Consider the following 22058-nt stretch of genomic DNA (forward strand, 5'->3'; position numbering starts at 1 on the left):
CCCAAAGACTATACATGGACTGACCCTGGGCTCCAACCTCATAGGTAGCAATGAATAGCCTAGTAAGGGCACCAGTGGAAGGGGAAGCCCTTGGCCCTGCCAAGGCTGGACCCCCAGTGAACAGGATTGTTGGGGAGAGGGCAGTAATGGAGGGAGAATGTGGAGGGGAACACCCATAAAGAAGGGGAGGGGGAGCAGTTAGGGGGATGTTGGCCTGGAAACCGGGAAAGGGAATAACATTTGAAATGTAAATAAGAACTACCCAATTTAATAAAGATGGGGAAAAAGAGAATCTTTTGATTCTTAAATGATTTTTTCCTTAAAAACACATATAATGAACGTGGCCTGTGTCCTCTCAAGACCCCAGTTCTGGCAGAGATGGACGTAATGAAGTCATTCTGCTGCACTATGTAAGCAAAACGCTGTGCTTTCTGAGAGGAGGGGATGGTTTCAGATAAGGAGATTCGAGCCGCCGTCCTTGAAGGGAAAGTAAGACTTTGATAAACAGAGAACGAAACATTCCAGGCAGAAGCCAAACGGGCAGATGAGCAGAGACTGACTGCCGCGTGTACTTGGGGAGTCTCCAGTGGTCTGAGATGAACAAGCTATGATAATATAAGACAAGAAGGTTATCGTCATTGCACTGCGTGGGTCTTATCAGACACAGGGCCGGGGGTGAGGCTTTTACACTGTAAAGCCCATCAAGTTTTGAAGAAAGGACACTCCGTTTCTTTGTTTGCAAAGGCGGCTGAATCTGAGATGTCCTTCAGTAAGGAAGCCAGCAGTTACGTGCAGTGCTAACCTACATCCAAAATGCAGTGTCTTGCTTCCCTAATTAGCTTCAAGGCTATCCCTCCTTCTGCCTCCATACTGTTTTGGGTAAGAATGAAAACGATCTCAACCAAGTCATTGCACCAATTCTTGACCCTGCATCAGGTTTCGTTACTCACCCTGGCTTGTCAGTTAAACTGTAAATTGGCAGATTAGTAATGATGTACAAGACGCCCCCTATTCATCAACAGCATCCTAACTCCTTTCCTGAGCCTCCCTTATGGAGGGGGAAGCTGTTTGGCCGAGTGCAGAAGGCTCCGGCCAGTGATCTATAAGTAGAAACCACGCGTGCCTCTTTGGAGCCCAGGAAGTTAAAGAGCTGGTGCGCCTCCCCCAGCTTCTCTATTTCTTCACCTACTATCAAAATTTTGGATCGGAAGCCATTATCCCCAATTGGAAGGAAGTCTGTCTGACCTACGCTGACATCTATAAGAGTAAGAAATACAATTTCAGCTAGGTGGTGGCGGCAAATGCCTTTATCCCAGCGCTCGGGGAGGCAGAGGCAGGTGGATCTCTGAGTTCAAAGCCAGAGTGACTTCCAGGATAGCCAGGACTACACAGAGAAACACCGAAAATAATTTTTTTTTTAACCAATTCACTAGAATTTTATAGTTTATCTGTTACATAGGCACAGCTATGAAGAGCTTCAGTCACAGTCGTCCATACTAGTTGGGCCGTCTTGAAAAACACCCTACAAATTTATCTAAACTTTAGAACCAATGAAACTCAAGTTCAGAGTGTGGCCACCGGCTTGCCCAAGAAAACCGCCTGTAAAGAGTAGAGAAGGGGTCATTTCAGACACAAACCCCATTGTCTATAGTAACTTTTGCCTTCATCACCTCAACAACTAGACAAAAGTCGGACAGTGACAGAACTATCTAAATAGTTCGTTTATTTAGACCTTTGGTCATGACTCAGTAGCAAACACTTATTTTGAACCGATCCCTGCCTCCACGTGGGAGGGCAGCAGTCTAGCTGGCCTTTTCTCTTAAAATTTCTTTCGACATTGTTCATCATCAGCCCTGCGACCATTATTGAAGCTTGATACATCCAACTTTATGATGTAACATATATTAAAAAGGCAAGGGAAAATTAAATTAGATGGAGTGCTTGGCTTCCCCGCTCCTGCTGCTCATTCTTCATTTAAATTCATAAGTCTCTTTTCTCCGTGACAGGGTAATCATCTCCACGGCAACTAACTATTATATCACAAAGGACGCTGCCTGGGAGTGAGAACCCGTCAGCGGGAGCTGAGCAACACTTAAGCAACAGAGACCCTATTTTCACACAAATATCTCTAATTATGATACGCGAAGGAAGAAATACATCGTTCCGTCTCCCGTGACCCCGCCCCCACCGTGCAGGCAGAACTCTTTCCGCGCAGTGTTTCACCAAAAACGCCCTGCTTTCGGCTGCGAGTGTGTCTAGGAAACGCACATCCCTAGGTTAGAGACAATGTCACCTGCCGTTACCGAGGCAAATGTGTGTCTAGAGTGAAAAGCAGGCTCTAAATTAAGCTCACACATGTACTACATGATTGATAATACAAGGCAGGCAGGATCTGTGGGCTACTGGTGGCTTATAGCCTCCCCCAAAGCTAACAACCAACACGGATCTCTTTGAAAGTGAAAGGAAGGTATAGAAACCATCAGTGAACCAGGGGTTTAATGGGTCTCAGCCTTTGACAGCACCAGGCTGGCCTTGAACACACAATCCGCCTGCCTCAGCCTTCCAAGTACTGAGATTACAAGCCTGGACTGCAACGTCCAGCACTGGATAGTAGTTCTCCTGGCCATGGGAACTTTCTCTAGGGGATTCAAAACAATGCATGCTAGGGACAAAGTCCAGCAGAGGGGTGGGTGGCTATCAGACGGTGCCAGAGAATTGCTTTTTTTTTTTTTTCTTTTTTTACAACGGTTTAATGGAACTTAAGGTCAAATAACTTTATAACCGGAACCAGTGGTACAAGTCTTTCTTTTCAGTGCTAAAGCTTTTCCCAGGGTTTTGTACTTTCTGGGCAGGCATTTTATTACCAAGTTACATTCTTGTCATGCCTGAAGAATCTGAATCTTGCCTCACTCCTTGGGTCATGATATGCACTTTACAGGAAGGTGCGTCTTATTTCCGAGCATCCTTAGTTTGGGTTAATCCTTACCCCTATCACCACTTAACCTCTACAAGCTCAGTACCCATTCCTCGGCTTCCTAGCGCTTACCCCTACTGTTGCTCTAAGGGCTCTACTCTGCCTTCTCTAAAGGCGCCTTCCTGGCTTCCTGGCTTCCTAAGCTGTACACGTAAACCTAAAACATTGAGGTTGACATCCACATGTAAGAGAGATACGCAGCGTTTATGACCTTGAGTTCCTGATCCTCCTGCTTCAGAGTCTGTGTACTGGGGTCATAGGCCTGTGCCAGCATGCCTGGGTGAGTACAAACATTTTAACTGACAGTTAGATTCCATCCAAGGTGGGGGAAATAGTCTACGACAATCATCCTTACACCTTTCCTGTGTGAGATTTATATACATCCTTATACATGCATCTTTTAAGCACTGAATACGTCTATAAGTGGGGACCCCTTCATTTGGAAATACTGCTGGTCATTCAGATAATTAAGATGTTAAAATTAAAAACTATTTTTGAGGGGGCTGGAGAGGTGGCTCAGGGGTTAAGAGCATGTCCTGCTCTTGCAGAGGACCTGAGTTCAGTTCCCAGCATCCATGTCAACATATACACACATAATTAAAAATTTCTTTTACAAATATCCATGGCTGGCCTTGAACTCCTGTCCTCCTTTCTTGGACATTCTGAGTGCTGGGATTCTAGTCATGCATCATCATGTCATGATGTCTGCATGAAAAAAAATTATTAAACTTTCCAACTGAAAAGTTGCAATCATACTTCAAGCGATAGTACAAAGAGAATGCTTTCTTGATTCTATCTCCTGGATTCTATCTCCATTTCCTATCACACACACACACACACACACACACACACACACACACACACACACTACTATTTCTTGAAATCTCTTTCCAGATGGGCACTGGAACATTATGATTATTCCCGATCTCATGGCAAACTGTCAAAAGCTCAACAATTGGCCAGATCATTGGTGTCCCAGCAGCCTTTGCTCTTCTCACTTGCTGCTAGTGTCTAATTCAATAAAGGATGTTATCGTAATTCATTGTGATTCATTTACATATTTCATTTTAACCACAGATTCAGAGCTACACTGAAAATGTTAACCAAAGTCAGTGAAGTGTCACATACCTAAGACCACAATACTCAGGAGGCAGAGACTGGAACATCGCCTGTGAGTTCAAGATGGCCTAGTCTTAATATTGAGATCTAGGTCATCAGTGCTACATAGCAAGACAGTGTCTTGAAAATTAAACAATCAGCCAGGATGTAGAAGCTCACACCTTTGGTCCCAACACTCGGGACCCAGAGGCAGATGGATCTCTGAGTTCTAGGCCAGCCTGGTCTACAGAGTAAGTTCCAGGACAGCCAGGGCTACAGAAAGAAACCCTGTCTCAAAAAACACAACAGCAACAAAGGAAGGAAGGAAGGAAGGAAAGATTGAAGGAGAGAGCAAAAGAAAGAAGGAAGGAGGGAGGAAGGGAGGGAAGAAAGGAAAATAATCAACAGTAACAACAAAATTAAGCCAGCAAGACATGATGGGACATGACAATAATGAACACTCAGATGTCTGAGGCCTGCCTGGACCTCACAGGGACTTTGTCTCAAAATTAAAAACCTATTCAGTCTCTGGAATTTATTTAGTGTAGGTTGGCAGCACTATTCTGCTAAACACCATTTGGAGATTTTTTTAAAATTAAAAGTTAAGCATTAAAATTTTTCATTGCAATTATTAGTGTGTTTTTGTATGTGTGATGTGTATGCGTGTGTGTGTGTGTGTGTGTGTGTGTGTGTGTGTGTGTGTGTGTACACTTGCACGGGCCATGGCACATGTCTAGAACTCACAGACCAACTTGGAGAAACAGGTACTTTTCTTCCCTGTGGATCTGAGGATCAAGCTTAGGTCTTCAGACTTGGCAGCATCTTTACCTACTGGGCCATCTCAATGCCCCTGTTTGGAGATTTTCTTTTGAAAAAAATTATTTATTATTTAAAACAGTTTTTAAATTTAAATATATTTTGATCATATTCTTTCCATTCTCCCAAGTCCTATTTGAACATTTGTTACTTGATTCTCCTCTTTTAGCTTCTGAGTGTAGGGGTCACAGACCTATGTCAGTGTGCTTGGGTAAGTAGTTTTATTATATCTAAGTCTAATATAATCCATATGTAAAGTTCTTTTATGGGGGAGGAGAAAAGAGCTATTATTTTTAAACTCCTTTATAGACAGGATGTCATCAAATGTTCTTGTCTATGGCCCTGGGGATGGGCATGTGCGGGTCTTGATAGGAAGAAACCAGAGTGCAGCTAATTTAAATTAGATTTAGGAAGTAAAGAAGCTATGAATGTGCAAACATACCTTATGATAGTAACTATAAAAAAGGAGGGGTTCGGGCACACCTTTAGTTCTAACACTCAGGAGTCAGAAGCAGACAGATCTCTGTGAGTTCCAGGCCAGCATGAGCTACTTAATGAGACCCTGTTGCAAAAATAAATAGCTTTCCCAAAACATTTGTGTGTATTTGGCTCTATGTGTTGGGTGAAACAAATACTTCAGGAAATATGTAAAGCTCCTCTCGAACACAAATAAGATGACTCTTCAAAGGATTCTCGAAAGTATTTAAATTGCTTAAAACTAGAAGGTCGAATTTTGTAAGTAAGTCCAATGCAATCCCATGGGTCTACTATCCTAATATTTTTATTTTAAAAAGATTTACTTTATTTATTATATAGAAGTGCACTGTCACTATCTTCAGACACACCAGAAGAGGGCATCAGATCTCATTACAGATGGTTGTGAGCCACCATGTGGTTGCTGGGAATTGAACTCAGGACCTCTGGAAGAGCAGCCAGTGCTCTTAATCACTGAGCCATCTCTCCAGGCCCCACAGTTTTGTTTTTTTTTTATCACATTTATTTATCCATTAATAAATATTGGGGGGCAGATGCGTGACATGGTGTGGGTGTGGCTGTCTGAGGACAACTTGTGGGAGTTGGTTCCCTCCATCTACCTTGTGGGTCCGAGGGATTGAACACAGGTTGTCAGGCCTGGCATAAAGATAACACACTGAACCATCTTGCAGGTCCCCAACCTCTGTCCTGTTAAGTGGCTTGGGCTGGCCTCCGATTGCAGTCTTTCTTCCTCAGTATCCCTCATGCCAGAGTGGCAGGTGAGTACCACTACGCCTGGCTTCCTAGCTGCTTAATTTGGGGTAGAGACCATTATTAACTTCTTTTCAGCCTGATGTCCCAAACAGGAAAATGGTCTACTAAAGAGGTTTAGACTCACCTTGTGGCCTGGCTGTAAGGCTTAAGGGAGACCATCTATCTGGTACGACAAGGCATCACAGAGGCTAATAAGTGTTACTTATCTCGTTATTAAGCGTATTCTCGGCAGACAGGCTGGTGACCCATATCTGCTAATTATCCAGCTAGCGTGGCCTCATCATAAGCTGACCTCCCAGTAATTTAATTTGTTTAGTTACTACAAGCTGTCGTTCTCGTTGGGGGTACCATGAGGTGTGAAATAAACAATCTGTAGCTTGTTATTTCCTACTAATGCTGATCCAAACCAGTCTCCAGAAGATTAAAGAAAAAAAAGGAAGATAAAAGGTCAAAAGGTCAAAAGGTCACTGGAATACGGAGTAACTTTTGGAGGATTTAGAGAGAATAAATCATTTCAAGACTGACGTTGATTTGAAAATGAGAAACAGTATTAGATACCACCAGAGAATCTTGTACCTTGAATAGACACAGTTTGATACTAAAACCTTGAATCTATTCTGGTTGACACTCTCATACCAGATTAATTGGCTAGGTGATTTTATTTATATGTATTTTATGCCGAAAAAATGAAGTTATCCAAGTGCTTCTCTTTAAAATCATTTCTTTGTCTTCATCATTTGTATGTGTGCCTGCCCGTGTGTATGTGTATGGGATCAGGAGTACATGTGTGTGTGAGTACCTGTGTATATGTATGTGAGGTGTATGTGTGTGGACAAGCACATCATGGTGTATATGCAGAGGTCAGAAGATAACTTTGTGGAACTTGCTCTCTTTCCACCTTGAAGTGGATTCCAAGGATCAAAGTTGGTCATTGGTTCTTCCCCAGCTGAGTCATGCCGGTAGCCCCAGCTGTTCCTTTTAGGAAGAGTTTATTGAGAACACTGTACAAGGGTCATAAGCTGGACCCAAAGTAGCGCACTGCCTGTAATATTGGACTTTTTTTTTTTCCTTTGAAGACAGACTGGGCCAAGCTGGTCTTGAACTCCCGATGTAACTGAGCTGCCCTTGAACCTCTGACCCTCTTGCCTGTATCTTCCAAGTGCTTGGATTTTAAGCAGGTACCACCATGCCCAGTTTATGTGATTCTGGGGTTCGATCCCAGGGCCTTGTGCATACCGGGCAAGCACTCTACCAACTGAGCTACAGTTGCAGCTCCTTAATCGCTCTGGCGTGCGAAACTTAGCTTTTCAAGTTTCCAGAGATGAGTACCCTTCATTAAGTGAACTCTCTTTCCTGTTGCTGGTTTGCCTTCCTGATAAAACAGCATCTTTGCTCCTCCTTCGTCCTCTATCTATCTATCTATCTATCTATCTATCTATCTATCTATCCATCCATCCATCCATCCATCCATCCATCCATCCATCCATCCATCCATCCATCCATCCATCCATCCATCCATCCATCCATCCATCCATCCATCCATCCATCCATCCATCCATCCATCCATCCATCCATCCATCCATCCATCCATCCATCTATCCATATCCATCCATCCATCCATCCATCCATCCATCCATCTATCTATCTATCTATCTTATCCATCCATCTATCTATCTATCTATCTATCTATCTATCTATCCATCTATCCATCCTATCTATCTATCCATCTATCTATCTATCTATCTATCCATCCATCCATCTATCTATTCATCTATCTATCTATCTATCTATCTATCTATCTATCTATCTATCCATCCATCCATCTATCTATTCATCTATCTATCTATCTATCTATCTATCTATCTATCTGATTTCATTTTGCATTTTCTTTCTTGCTCAGCCTATCATCTTGTGTCAGTCAGACTTTTCCTCTTTAACTAAAATGTTTGGTTTGGGCTCGTGTTTCAGAGGCTTCCGTCCACAGTCAGCTAGCTCCATCACTGTAGACCTGAGGTAGAGATGAAGGCCACTGTGGGAAGCGCTCTGTAGAACCCATTATCTCATCTCATAAGACTAAGAGGGAGCAAGAGAGGCAGTGGGGGGAAGAGGGCTCTAAGATACATCTCTCAAGGCATGCTTCTAGTGATTTGCTGCTTCTAGCTCTACCTCCCTAGGCAATGATCCTATTGTGAACCCATCACGGGGTTCTCAGCACCTAAAAGCCCATCAGCTGCAACCAGACCTTGGACACTTGAGCCCTTGGGGGACATCTCTGATTCAAATCACAATAGACCTTTATTAAACATAGCGACAAATAGGTTGATGGTGGCTTGAGGTTAGCTAAACACAAAGTTATGAGATGTGGGAAGAGATTATGTGGTAGCAGAATTGATTTTAAGGACAAAATTATCCTTAGGGAAATAGTTTGATAAGCATCATTACTTTAGAGCGGTGAGTGAGATTCTCAGTAGAGATGATGGGAGACACAAGAACAAAAGACGTAGCAATGGTGTAGAGGGTGTGACATCACGGATAAGCTCTGGAGAAACCAGGAATGCTATTCACGAAGGGTTGTCTCCTCAAGGGAGGAAATGATGACCTGTTTCCCACCCTTGAGGCTGGGAGTGCATGTTGTTAATAACCAGGTGACCTTAGCTATCTTTAAGGCCCGGTCTCACCCAAATACCCCAGAATGGGCATCCCAGACGTCCCCACCCTAGACCTTTATCCTTGACTTAATTTCTGGTCAATAGAAACTAACCTTAGGGGATGTCACATGTACTTTATAGCTCTCTACACTACCCACACCACTTCCTAGGCCCTTAAGCTATGGGACTCATTTTCATGATGGAGGTCACATGTATTTTGCAAAAGAGTTTCATAGTCTAGCCTTAAGCTTTATTGTGGAGATGGGAACGGGATTCTTGTGGCCAGGAAACGTTTTTTTCCCCTAAACCTGTACTGGACTTAAATATGTTTAAAATACTCACATGGACCATCCCCCAGCCAATCATGATGCTTGCAGGGACCCCACCATTCTGGGACTATGGCAGAGCAGAGGCGTCAGCAATCTGCTACCTAGGTAGACAGAAATTACACTGGCAAACTCTGTCTCAGGTGGCTAGGTTGGAAACCCAGAATCTGTGGAAGAATTGTAACTTCTAGGGAAAGGCTTAGATGAAGGACAGTGAGTCACATCAGTCCGTTTCAGCTCTTAACACACCAGCCTTGCAAACTGTGCACAGGCTCCTGTCGAAGCTCACACATGACTTCTAGGCACTAAGATGGCCAAGTGGCTCTGATCTCTGCTTACCACATACTTTGGACACTGACCGTTGTTTCTGACCACAGCTTATGAAAAGGTAACAGTTGTTAATTTTCAGGGTCCCTTCCCATCGGACTGAAGTGGCTTTCAGAAGATTAAAGGGATAATACCTTTCGCTCAGTCCCTCAATATTTTATTTCTCCCTCTGGTAGCCAGTCCTAGAAGATCATACTGTTCAAAAGCAGTAACAAAAAAAGAAGAAGGTAGACCAGGGTCCAAGCTTGGAAAAGACCCAAAACAACATTAAGTGGCCACCTCAGGCTGATTCTTGATACCAGCATCGTCCACAACAATCAAAACAGAAACAATTTTTTTTCGAGGCTGGATTTCACTTTGTACCTTACCCTAGCTTGTAACTCTACCTATGTAGCTCAGGCTGGCTTATTTTGCTTTCTTCAGATAGGTTCTTGTTATGTAGCCTAGGCTGGCCTCTAACAGCAACCCCCTGCTTCAGTCTTCCGAGTGCTGGAGGTACAAAAATCAACCACATAGATGCTTAGAGAAGAATTTGCTGCTTATGAAACCATGGGGAGGCAGAACGCTATAGGGCAGAGGTTACTCACTCACCATGTGAGGGAAGGACGGAAATAGAGAGGAACATCTCTTTCTAGTTGGTTCCCTTCTCTTTTTCTCCTCTATCCTTTCTTGGCCCTCTCCTCTACCTGTGTGGATGGTGATTCACATATTCAGGGCAATCCTTCCCCAGTAGCTAACCCTCATATATGTACCTGGAGGCTTGCTTCACTAATGCCCTATGCGTTGGTCAACCTAAACAAATAGATGGCTGGGATCAACCACCATAGACACGGACAGAGCACATCACGGTTATTCATTCTTCTCAAAGCATGGGAGTTTTCCAGGAGAGCCCAGACATTGGACCTCAAATTAAGCCTCAATATATTTGTAAGGATAAAGATAGTTACCATGCAAAATTACCTCTATAACTGTGGTTCTCAACCTCCCTAACATTGTGTCCCCTTGAATACAATTCCTCATGTTGTGGTGACACCTCCCCACCCCCACCATAAAATTATTTTTGTTGCCACTTTAGAGCTGTAATCTGTAATTTTGCTCTGTTATGAATTGCAGTGTAAATACCTGATATTCACGATATCTGTAGCGGGTAAGCCTGGTGCTATTTGTAATCTGATGCTAATCAAAACTAGTTGCTCCAGAGATGAGAGAGCGCATGGAGAAGCTAGCTAAATGACCAGTTAATTGTGATTGTTGAATCAAGATGCCAACAGCTAATAGCTGGGCAGAAGAAACATAGATGGAGTTTAGTTTTCCTGGGCTTGGGACTACAAGGAGGAAGAGTATTCAGGAGAGGAGAAAGGGGAAGCCGCCATGAATTAGCTGAGCCATACAGACATGGCCCTGAGGGCTGTGCAAATAACTCCGGGTTATCAATGGGAAATTAGCTTCTATCAGCATGGAGGGTAGGCAGCTGTCCAGTTACTGTGCTGCTTAAGGCGTATCGTAAATATAAAAGCTTGAGTCGGGCTTCCATCTGGGAACCCAATAACCGAAGACGGGCTAGAAACCCCAGGCTGAGACATATATATGAGTTATAGATATATAACTACAGATATCTGGTACCTGTGTCAGATGTGTGTGGGTCACAACCTGCAGGTTCAGAAATGCTCTTCTATAACTTTTTATATTTTTGACTTTAAAAAAAAATGAATTTAGGGGTTGGGGATTTAGCTCAGTGGTAGAGCGCTTGCCTAGTAAGCGCAAGGCCCTGGGTTCGATCCCCAGCTCCGAAAAAAAAGAAAAGAAAAAAAAAAGAGAGATTTAACTATTTTGTTTGTGTGGGAGGGCGGGGATGGGGCTCTGCCATCATGCACATTGAGAGGTCAGAGGTCAACTTTCAGGGGTCAAGTCTCCTTTCCCTGCGCATCTCAGTAATGAAGCACAGGCTTTCGTGCTTGGTGTTAGCACCTGCATCTGTTGAGCCATCCTCTGGCACTGTTCTTGGATGTTTTCATCAAAAGATGCAAATTCAACAATCTAGGATCTTAGTGGATGTAGTTCCTACAAGGCCCAACTATTGTGGGTAGATACTGCTGAGTGAGAAGCTTGGCTTCTTGTTTAATCACTATCATTTGGGTGGATAGGCATTTACAGTGTCCACCTGTAGGAGTTGAAAGCATCCAGAGTGTCTCATTTTATTTTGAGATAGGCTCTTGCTATGTAATCCAGGCTAGCCTTGAGCCTGTGCTGTCTCCTAGCCAAACCTTCCACATGCTGGCATTACCATTACCTCTTTACATCCAGCCAGAATGCTTTTTTATTCTGAGCGGAGGCTGCGCTGATGTCTTCTGAGGTTTCAGAATCACAAACATCAGCATAGAAACAGTCAGAAATGAATAGGTAAGTGACTCACTCGTCTGTCATAAAGATTTAGGGGCCTTGGTCTTACATGTACAGGATGTTGGTTACTTTAGTTCCAGTTGCTTACTTCTCCTGAATTCATCTGTATGGTCTCTCCAGTCTCAGCATCTCTAAATGAAGATGCTTTCCCCAACAATGCTCACTGAATCAAACTTTTGACATAATCCGGGATTTCTCTCCTTCCATCTGCATCTTCCTCGGTGATGTGGACTGACCCTGCCCCTCAGCTTCTCCATCTTCCTTTGCTTGGGCACCTATCTTGGATATGTTTCTCTAGCATCCCCTATCCATTCTTCTTTAGATGGTAAAGAAACAAGAGACCACTTATACATGTGCTATACATAGAACCTATGTTGGGGTCCAGGAGTCACCTCACAACACTGATCTCAGTGAACACTGACCTCAGTCAGACAAGGATAGTTTATTGAGCGTATGTCCCAGGACTGATTGATCAGGGCCACATTCAGGCTTGAGAGCTGAACCATAATGTTAAGATATTACAGGTCTTTTAAGCCTAAAAATATACAAATATCTGTGCCAAGTTATTCCACCAATCAGGATTGAGGGGTAGGGGGCTTCCTTAGGAACATGTCTTTGTTGTACACTTAACCTGCTCCCATTGGTTGGGGTAGCCACCTGTAGCAGGGAACCGGTCATACCTAACATGCACGTGTTAGCTTACCAGCCAGGATGTCAGTTATCCACATACATGTCTCTCTCTGCCAAGCAGGATGTCAGTTCCAGGAGGTCTTAAGAACTTAAATTTTACTTGACCCCTACTCAAAACGGAACTTCTATTCCAAATAGTTTCTTATATTGGTATAACCCTCTATCTTACGTTAGAGTCCTTTCCAGGGGCAGCTTATAATAGCAACAACCATAAAATCTTAAACACCGCTACAGGAAGTGTTGTTAAACTCCAAGCTTATTGTGGGTAACCATGGAACTATAGAACAAAGCGGTTCTATCTGACCTCTATTGTGATTGGTTTCCAAGAACATCGAAGCACAGAAGGTTCTAGTAACAGCACAAAATGGCAGGTTACACAGGTAATAGTTACATGGGTCTTCACCTTTTACCTAGGCTTTAACATTCCATCTGAGCCTAAATATTTCACCTAGGTTTTGAAACCCTGCATCTCATTGAACTGTTTGGGCAAAGCTGATGCCCACCAGATCTTCCAATCAGTGTGAATGAAACTTTCTTTCTGCTTCTCAGGTTGGTACTTGTCTAGCAGTTTCCAACTCCAAGATACCTGATGGTTCTTTTTTTTTTTTTTTTTTTTTTTTTTTTTTTTTTTTGGAGCTGGGGACCCGAACCCAGGGCCTTGCGCTTCCTAGGCAAGCGCTCTACCACTGAGCTAAATCCCCAACCCCTGATGGTTCTTTTAAATCTTCTCTGCTCCTGGACTCAAGCTGTCAGGTTCAGTCTCCCAGTTCATTTGTGTTCTTCCTTCCTTCCTCCCTGAGTTCTGTTCCCAGCACCCACGTCAGGGAGCTTACAACCATCCATAACTGCAGCTCCAGGGGATCCACTATCCTCCTGTGGCCTTTGCCAGCATCCACACTGAGGTACACATATCTACACATATACACATAGTTAAAAATTAATTAAATAAGAAATAAGATGGAAACAAAAAGGAGATGTATTTAGATTGTTCTCTGAGGAGCTCAGACTAGACATAGTCACAGAGAATAGACTCACAGTCAGCAGTGGTTGTGGAGAGGGAGGATGGATCGGCAGGCTGCTGCTTAGTGATAACAAGATTTCTGTTTGTGTCAATGAGGAAAACGAGAGTAGTGCTGACAGGTGTACAATATGGTGACTTGCACACTTAACAGTGCTTCAAACAGTTCTGTATAACGTCTACTCTACTGCGTTCGTCCTTCCTTGATGTCTTAGGGTTTTACTGCTGTGAACAGACACCGTGACCAAAGCAAAAGGACATTTGACTGGGGCTGTCTTGCAGGTTCAGAGGTTCAGTCTGTTATCATCAAGGCATTGCCCAGGCAGGAATGATGCAAGAGGAGCTGAGAGTTCCACATCTTCACCTGAAGGCTGCAGAATACTGACTTCCAGGCAGCTAGGAGGAGGGTCTTAAGCCCACATTCACAGTGACACACCCACTCCAACAGGGCCACACCTCCTAATAGTGCAGTGGCCAAGCACATACAAACCACCACACTTGTCCTTCTGCATCTTCCTTCAAGCAGCTTCCTCTTTGCCTTAGAAGCAGAGACGAGCAGCATTTGGCCCTCAGCTCCCTCTCATCCATCCTGTCTGTCCCTGTGAGGCTCTCCCTCCAGTTGGCTTGCTCTCCCTAGAAGCTGGAGTCCTGTCATTGGCGAGTATCTGGCATCTCTGAGCCGGACGCTGAGCTGGCTCAACGGTTGGTGTTTCCTGGCTGACTCTTCCTCCCGAAGCTGCTTTCCCTTCTGTGAGTCTCACCCCGTCTGTTCTCCACCAACCACAATCTAGAGCAGCACGCAGGCACATCTTTCATTCTTGGTCCACTCTCCACGACTCGGTAGTCAGAGTGAGTTTTCTAAAATGACAAGGAGGGGTCAGAGGTGTAGCTCAATGGTAATAAATACATTTGCTTAGCACCCCCAAGGCCTTGGCTTTGTTCTCCATCACAGCAGCAGCAACAACAGAATACAATGAAAATCAAATTGTAAGGTGTATTGGTCTAAGCTTTTCGTGGTCACTATGCCTCAAGATCTCAATGTTGAGATTCAGGTCAGAAGCCTGTGTCTTCCAGCCTCAAAATCTGGATCACAGGTGAGCCCTCCACTTCTGGATCGTAGTTCATTCCAGATGGAGTCAAGTCAACAACCAGGATTACCGTCACCTACAGCTTCTCTCCTCGAACTCTTTTTAATTAACTAATTTATTTTTAGATGGTCTTATATATCCCAGCGTGACCAAGAGCTTGTTAGTAGCTGAGGATAATTTTGAACTTCTTGTCCCCCTGCCTCCCCTCCACCTTCTGAGTGCTGGGCTTGTAGGTTTGCACTACCACACACATTTATGTGGTGCTAGGGGCTGCATCCAGGGCCAAGCCAGCACTCTGCCAACAGAGCCGTTTCTCCAGCTCAGCCTCAAGATCTTTTTAACAGTCTCACAACACATTCTGTAATTAAATGCTAGCTCCCTTTCCAGGTTATGGTATTGTCTGCTTCCCTTCTTTATTGCAGGGGAAGCACTTCAGCTGTTTTTCTTTTTATTAAACAAGTTACACTTGTTCCTGCCTCACTTCTTCACTCATCATCATCACCGTCACCATCACCATCATCACTACCACCACCATCATCATCATCACCATCATCACCACCACCATCATTTTTTTTTTGGCGTGTGCATGTGTGTGATGTGAATGTGTGTTCAAATGTGTATTTTGCATGTATGTAGGTACAGATGTGTACAGGTATGTACATGTGTGTGTACATGCATGTAGAGGCCTGAAGTTGATTTCTGGTTTCCTTCTCAATACATCTCCTGTGTGTGTGTGTGTGTGTGTGTGTGTGTGTGTGTGTGTGTGTGTTTTTTAGAGCATTAGATAACAGTCAATGGGTAATTGTCAATGCGCATGTTGTTTTGTATAGTCACTTCCCTTCTTCTTGTCTTTATTCCTTCAATATTAGGATAACACAGTTTTAGAAAGAAGTGACCTGATATTCCTTCCAGCTTAGAATCTGGAACAACTGCAGAAAAATAAAGTGTTGTACCAGTCTATAGTATGGTGTAAAATATTCACTCACTATATCTTGTATTCTATATAGTCACATATTTATCACATATATAGTCCACATAGATATTCTATATAGTAATATGTTCTATATCACTATATTCTATGTTCACTCACTATAGTCTAGTGTAAAACACTCACTCAGCAAACCTTTACTGAGTGACAGACACAAGCCTGGTGTAGTTAATAATCATCAGGATTAGGGTGCATGTGTTTCAACAGAGCAAACAAACAAGCAGAAACGACATCAGCACCAGCAGTGAGGGAACACAGGGGACCTGGGAGACGGCCGCTGCTTTGATTTTTAACGGTGCTTTTGCCAATACTTACGGAAACTTTGTTTAGTTTTTTCATATAGGTGCCCTCTGAATTGAAGTTTTATAGCTCTTTTAGTAGTAATCTCCAACAATTCCAGCAGTAAGTGCTATAACTTATATTGCTCTAACTTTAGTAACACAAAGGAAATCATAGCCATTAGGGCTTCAGGAATTCCTGCCAATCTGATTTAGTTCAAACTCAAAAATTACATTTTTTGAATCTAATTTAAAAAGGAGTAAGAGAGTAAGTTGGAAGTGTGTGTGTGTGTGTGTGTGTGTGTGTGAGTGTGAGCATATGTGTGTGAGTGTGTGTGAGTGTGTGAATGTGTGGTGTGTGTGAGTGTGTGAGTGTGTGGTGTGTGTGAGTGTGAGTGTGTGTGTGGTGTGTGTGAATGTGTGGTGTGTGTGTGTGTGTGTGTGTGAGTGTGTGTGTGTGTGTGTGTAGGTCATGCTTTGTAGAACTCTGATTCTCTTGCCCAAAGTTGAGCCAGCTTCCTTTAACTCTAAACTGGCATTGGTGTATAACTCAGTTGATAATCAATCAAATGTCTTGAATGAAAAGAAAATCACTTTCCAAGTGGACTATAAAAAATGGCAAATCAGTACTGAAATAAATGGCCATACGCTTTGGGAACTGACTCTTGTCACACGCTGCCAGTCAGTCACAGAAAAATGATGTCCACTTGTATCTGCTTTAACTAATCATATATAAGGACATAAGATTGTAGAATGATTTTTTAATCTCGCAAATTGTTGTAAAAATATGGTGTCCCAAGATGTCTGCTAGATACCTGGCGGAAACGCAGTCCAGCCGCACACTTTCCTACACTCAAACCCTCACATAAAAGAACACACAACACAATAATCTTAGATCCGATTGGTAAGATATAATTGCCCACTTAAACATACAAAGCCTGGTGCCATCCATCCCTTGAGAACATTAATAACAACCTGTAAATACACAGAGCAGAATCTTAACATCACCTGCCATCTTGTCCTGCCACGGCTTCTCAGCCCCTCTCTCCCTCCTGTCTCTTCCTCTCTCCTGGTCTCCTCCTCTTCCTTCAAACTTCTCTCCCCCCATCCTTCCTTCTCCTCCAATGACAGGCCTTCTTCTATCCTGTACCTGCCCCTCATCTGTACTTTACAAATTCAATGGGGAAAAGGTTCTGATCAAGTTACCTGATTCCCGAGTATGTGAATAGGCAGCTGTCTTTGGGGCAGTGGAATTAGCATCAAAATACAGATAACTTCAGGGCAAACCACAACAGCAAATAAACATTATTTAAGCCCTACATTTATCAAAATGCTCGAGAATAGGAGGGACAGATATCCCCTTCCAACTTGCTTAATCCAAGTAAAGAAGCAAAAACAAAAACTAAAGCTACAAAAGCTTAGGACGATTTACTATTTTGCAGAGCTGGATAAGCTGGGATAAAACTGAGATGTCACCAGAACATTCTTTTCTTTCAACCAGGGGCTCTCCCTCTGGTTGACAAATACCCATTTGGCACCTCAAGAGTCATCTCCGACCCACATAGCAACCTCGGGGCGTGCCAGTCTTCCTTAACTGCAATATTCTCGGGCGAGGCCGTGATTGGTCTGGGTTAGGAATAAATTACCATAATTATCACATGTAAACACTCAGGGTTCCTCACTCATTCCTCCCTTCAAATGCCATTCTGGCAGTGGGCTGAGTCTAACAAAGTTTTAAGTGGAAAGCAATCTGATTAAACAGAATCCTATTTGACACGATAGTCTTACCAAGTGTAGCCCAAGAGAAATAAGTGGTACTCTATCAAAACAGGAGAGAGAATTTAACAGTGTGGATGAAGACGGCTTTAATCAGGTGTACTTATTCATGCCATCCAGGCCTGGGTATTTTCTTTTTATGCAGACATGATAAATATCTGGACGTTTCTTTCCCACTCCACACACCATTCATGACTGCAAAACTCACCCTGTATCTTAAACTCACCATATGGAGAAATTTTATACAGCACCGTGCTGCGACATCCCTCTTCACCTCGATGAACCAGCCCCTCTGATTCCACGTGTCCTCCAGGTTCCCCAACCAATGCTTCTTCCCAGGTCTCCACCGAGGCACATCAGACTCAAAGTCAGACACCTGGCAAGCCACTTTCCAGCGACGGTTGACACCTGACCAGGAGAATTAATGAGTTGGTGATTTGTACTACAAAGAGCACAGGAATCCGTTCTTTATAAAATGAATTAAAATTAATATTAAAATGTAAGTCACACACAGTTTGTACAAGCTTGCAGTATTGAATAATTGACTGGAACTCCGGGAAACGTTCTTCTAGGACAGTAATTCATTTGTGATCTGAGAAAAGGAAACGTTTGTAAGAAATCCATGATAGTGTCGGATGACTGTTAACCGGCTTTAGCTTTAGTTTAGGTGAAACTCACAGGACTGGTGCTTTTCTCTCTGCCCGGCAGCCCCGCCCGGGCACGGAGCATCTTTGGCATCCCGGCAGGTGGCGCTCTCCCCATTCCCCCGACCCACTCCTAGATGGGTTATAGCTTGGCCTCCTGCAGAATCTGGCTACCTTGAGAGCAATATGGCTATAGCTTTCTCAGAGGAATCTGTGCCATTCTAGTCTTTGTCCGATTTGAGAATGTATTAGGCACCTTTAAAGGTCTCTAGTTCTAGGGTCTGCTATTTTTAGCTCTAAGACTTTATGTGCTACGATTCACATTTGAAAAGCACATTGAACGAATAGTTCTTAACTAAAAAAAAATATCTCTCTCTCTCTCTCTCTCTCTCTCTCTCTCTCTCTCTCTCTCTCTCTCTCCTGTTGTTCTTGTTCTGCTGTTGTTCAACTTCTCCTTCCTCCTCCTCCTCCCTCCCCCACCTCCTCCTCCTTTTTCTTCTTCTTCCCTCCTCCTCCCACCCCGTCTTCCTTTTTCTGAGACAAGATCTCACTATGTAACTCTAGCTGGCTTGAATCTCACTATGTAGACAAGGTTGGCTTTGAACTCACAGAGATCCACCCGCCTCTGATTCCCGAGTGAAGGAATAAAAGTGTATGCTACCACTCACTCACAAAAAACAAACAAACAAACAAACAAACAAAAAAAAGGAAAACCCAATTGATATCTTTCTAAAAATCAGACTCAGCTGAGCCCCATCCATAGAAGCATCATAAGAGGTTGGTCCCCTTCTGCCTGTACCTTCTTGGAAAATATTTTAGCAAGCTTAGCTTTCTATATTGTATTGTGCAAACAGTTGTTATGTTATGTAAATTCTTACATATATTATTTATGTATACACATAAAATTTCAAATACAAAATTAGAATATAGGGTTGTATGGTTCAGTGAGATGGTTTAGCGGGTAAAGGCACTTATGCAAGCCTGGAGACCCGAGGTTAACCCTTGGGAATCTACATAAGGATAGAAGGAGGGAAGACACTACACTAAGTTCTCTCCTGACCTCCAAGTAAGTGCTGTGGCCCTAGTGTGTGCACACACACACACACACACACACACACACACACTCCAGTGTACACACACATACATGTACACACAATAATATAAGTAATTTTTTAAAAAGTTTACTTTTTTTCCTTCTACTAATTTAATTCCTCCCTTTAATTTTAGACGGTGGCCACACAAGTATTGTAATAAACACATGATGAGAAAGAATCAACATTGATTTAAAAAAATAGCCAGAGTACCTTTTCATGGATGTTATCACACTGGCTTCAGTCAGAGAATATATGCTAACATGATATGCAAAATACATTATATATGATATTTAATTTTCATATACCCTCAGTTTAAAGGTCTAAAATACAGACCTTAGGAAGTTGGATTTTTGTTGGGCATAGTGCATACTTTTTTTGTTGTTGTTGTTCTTTTTTTTTTTTTTTTCCGGAGCTGGGGACCGAACCCAGGGCCTTGCGCTTCCTAGGCAAGCGCTCTACCACTGAGCTAAATCCCCAACCTGCATACTTTTTTTTTTAAATTGAAAATAAGTTTTTTTTAAAATACAATATGTTTTGATTGTGGTTTCCCTCCCTCATCTCCTCCTAGATTCCCCCTTCTAATCTCCCAATTCTACAACTTGTTCCTCTCTCTATATATAGAAAACAAGCAAATAAAACAAAGAAATAAAACAAAAACAATAATAAAACAAACAAAAGCATGAGAAACACACAAACACACACACATACACACCATGAACACACAAAATCAGAACCACAATTGTCTGACTTACCTGCGTGTATGGTGAGCCCAGTGTTCAAAGGAGAAAACTCAAGAAAAAGCACAGGGAAATTTGTTTTGATAAGAGCAATGTGCTTCATTGGAAGTATATGTCACAGCCAGAGGATTAATGCTAAATTCCAAAGAGGGCACATGGATGGCTAGAAAAGTGGCCTCTGCCTCAGGAGTTTCAAGTTTGTACAACAGAATACCATCCTTATTTAGATGTTCAAATTGACAAGTATTGAAATATCAGACTAATGACTGATAAAATAGTAATAAATACCATGAAAATCTGTAATGGGATCAAGGCAGAAGGGAAACAGGCAAGCACACATTGCTGGTGACTGATTAAAGTTCCGTTTACATACAGTGAGACATCACTCATCTGGAGCTAGATATCAGTTTCAGTAGGAATATTGGGGATAAAATTATGACGGGTTCCAGAATATATTAAAACGCCATCTCACTTGGATAAATAACTTGTGAATTTACATGTAATTATAAATCACAGCTGTATATATAATCATAATCTATAAATCTGTAAGAATTTAGACTGAGCTGCTAATTGGGTTTATGTAAAAATACTGGTACTGGCTTGTGGGTGGACGAGCTTTAACTTTCATTTCAATTTCTCGATGTCATTGAATGACAGTAAGGAGTCTAAGAAGTGTATGTAAGGATATCTGTGTTCTGGGTTACCTGAAGTCACAGTTCATCCCTTGTGCTGATTCTTTTGTCCAGAATCTTGATTTCGTTTGTTTTATACGTTTGCTTTGAACATTTGTCGGCCTCATCCTCATCAGCGAAAATAACAATAGCACTTCCTTCCGTGGCTTTGTGAAGATTAAATTGGATCACTGATGTAACACCTCAGGTACTTAGCAATCATCCTGCAACCAGAGTTCCAGCTCCAGTCTGGCCCGGCAGAGCAAGGCGCTTGAAGAAATACAAACAATTTCTCTGTGCAAGCAAGAAGCCTCTATCTCAAATGGAACACAGGAATTCATAGTTCTACGAGATGCAAGGAAGGCCCCAAACACACAAGTTTTAAGAGCATTAAATATAGGCTGGGAGATGGTCACTCCTGCCTTTAATCACAGCACTTTAATCAGGAAGCAGAGGCAGGAAGATCTCTGAGTTCAAGGCCAGTCTGGTCTACAGAGAAAGTTCTAGGGTGGCCAGAGCAATATCAAGAAGTTCTGTTTGAAAACACAAAAACCAACCAACCAAGAGTATTAATCTGTATTAAAAATTTTCTTCTCTAAAAAGATTATTCAAATGAGTGATTTTTATGGTATGTGGATTATATGTGGGTTATATATATTTTTTGGTTGTGATACTGATCTGAAAAAAAGTAGTCTTAAGAATATTTCAAAGTTGCTGGGCCTTTAATCCCAGCATGTGGGAGGCAGAGGAAGGTGGATCTCTGAGTTCAAGGCCAACCTGGCCTACAAAGTGAGTTCGAGGTCAGCCAAGGCTACACAGAAAAACACTGTCTCAGAAAAGAAAAGGAAAAAAAGGGGGACTATTTCAAAGTAAAATGTGTTGATGCAGGTAGAAACCAATGCTTCACAGATGTCTAAACTAGTTGGTTCGGGTTGTGTGAATTGGGTTCATAAAGTTTTTGAGTTGCTTGGAGACTCAGGGCTCCTGTTTCTTTCTTGATATAGTGTGAAGGATTTGAAGGGTCAACTAAAATTCTAGAAACTCCCTTTATTTCCAGTCTTTCTCCCGCTGATAATAACTCAGTGTCTACCCACGGCCTCCTTATGTGCTCCTGTTTAAGTGCTTCAAGACCCGAGGAAACTTGATTTTGACAACAGTCCATAAAGCACCTAAAACTCCCTCCACATAACTGATGAAGAAACACTGTCTTAGTTAGGGTTTCACTGCTGTGAACAGA

Source organism: Rattus rattus, chromosome 10 (assembly GCF_011064425.1).
Source record: "Rattus rattus isolate New Zealand chromosome 10, Rrattus_CSIRO_v1, whole genome shotgun sequence".
In the NCBI taxonomy this organism is placed as follows: Eukaryota; Metazoa; Chordata; class Mammalia; order Rodentia; family Muridae; genus Rattus; species Rattus rattus.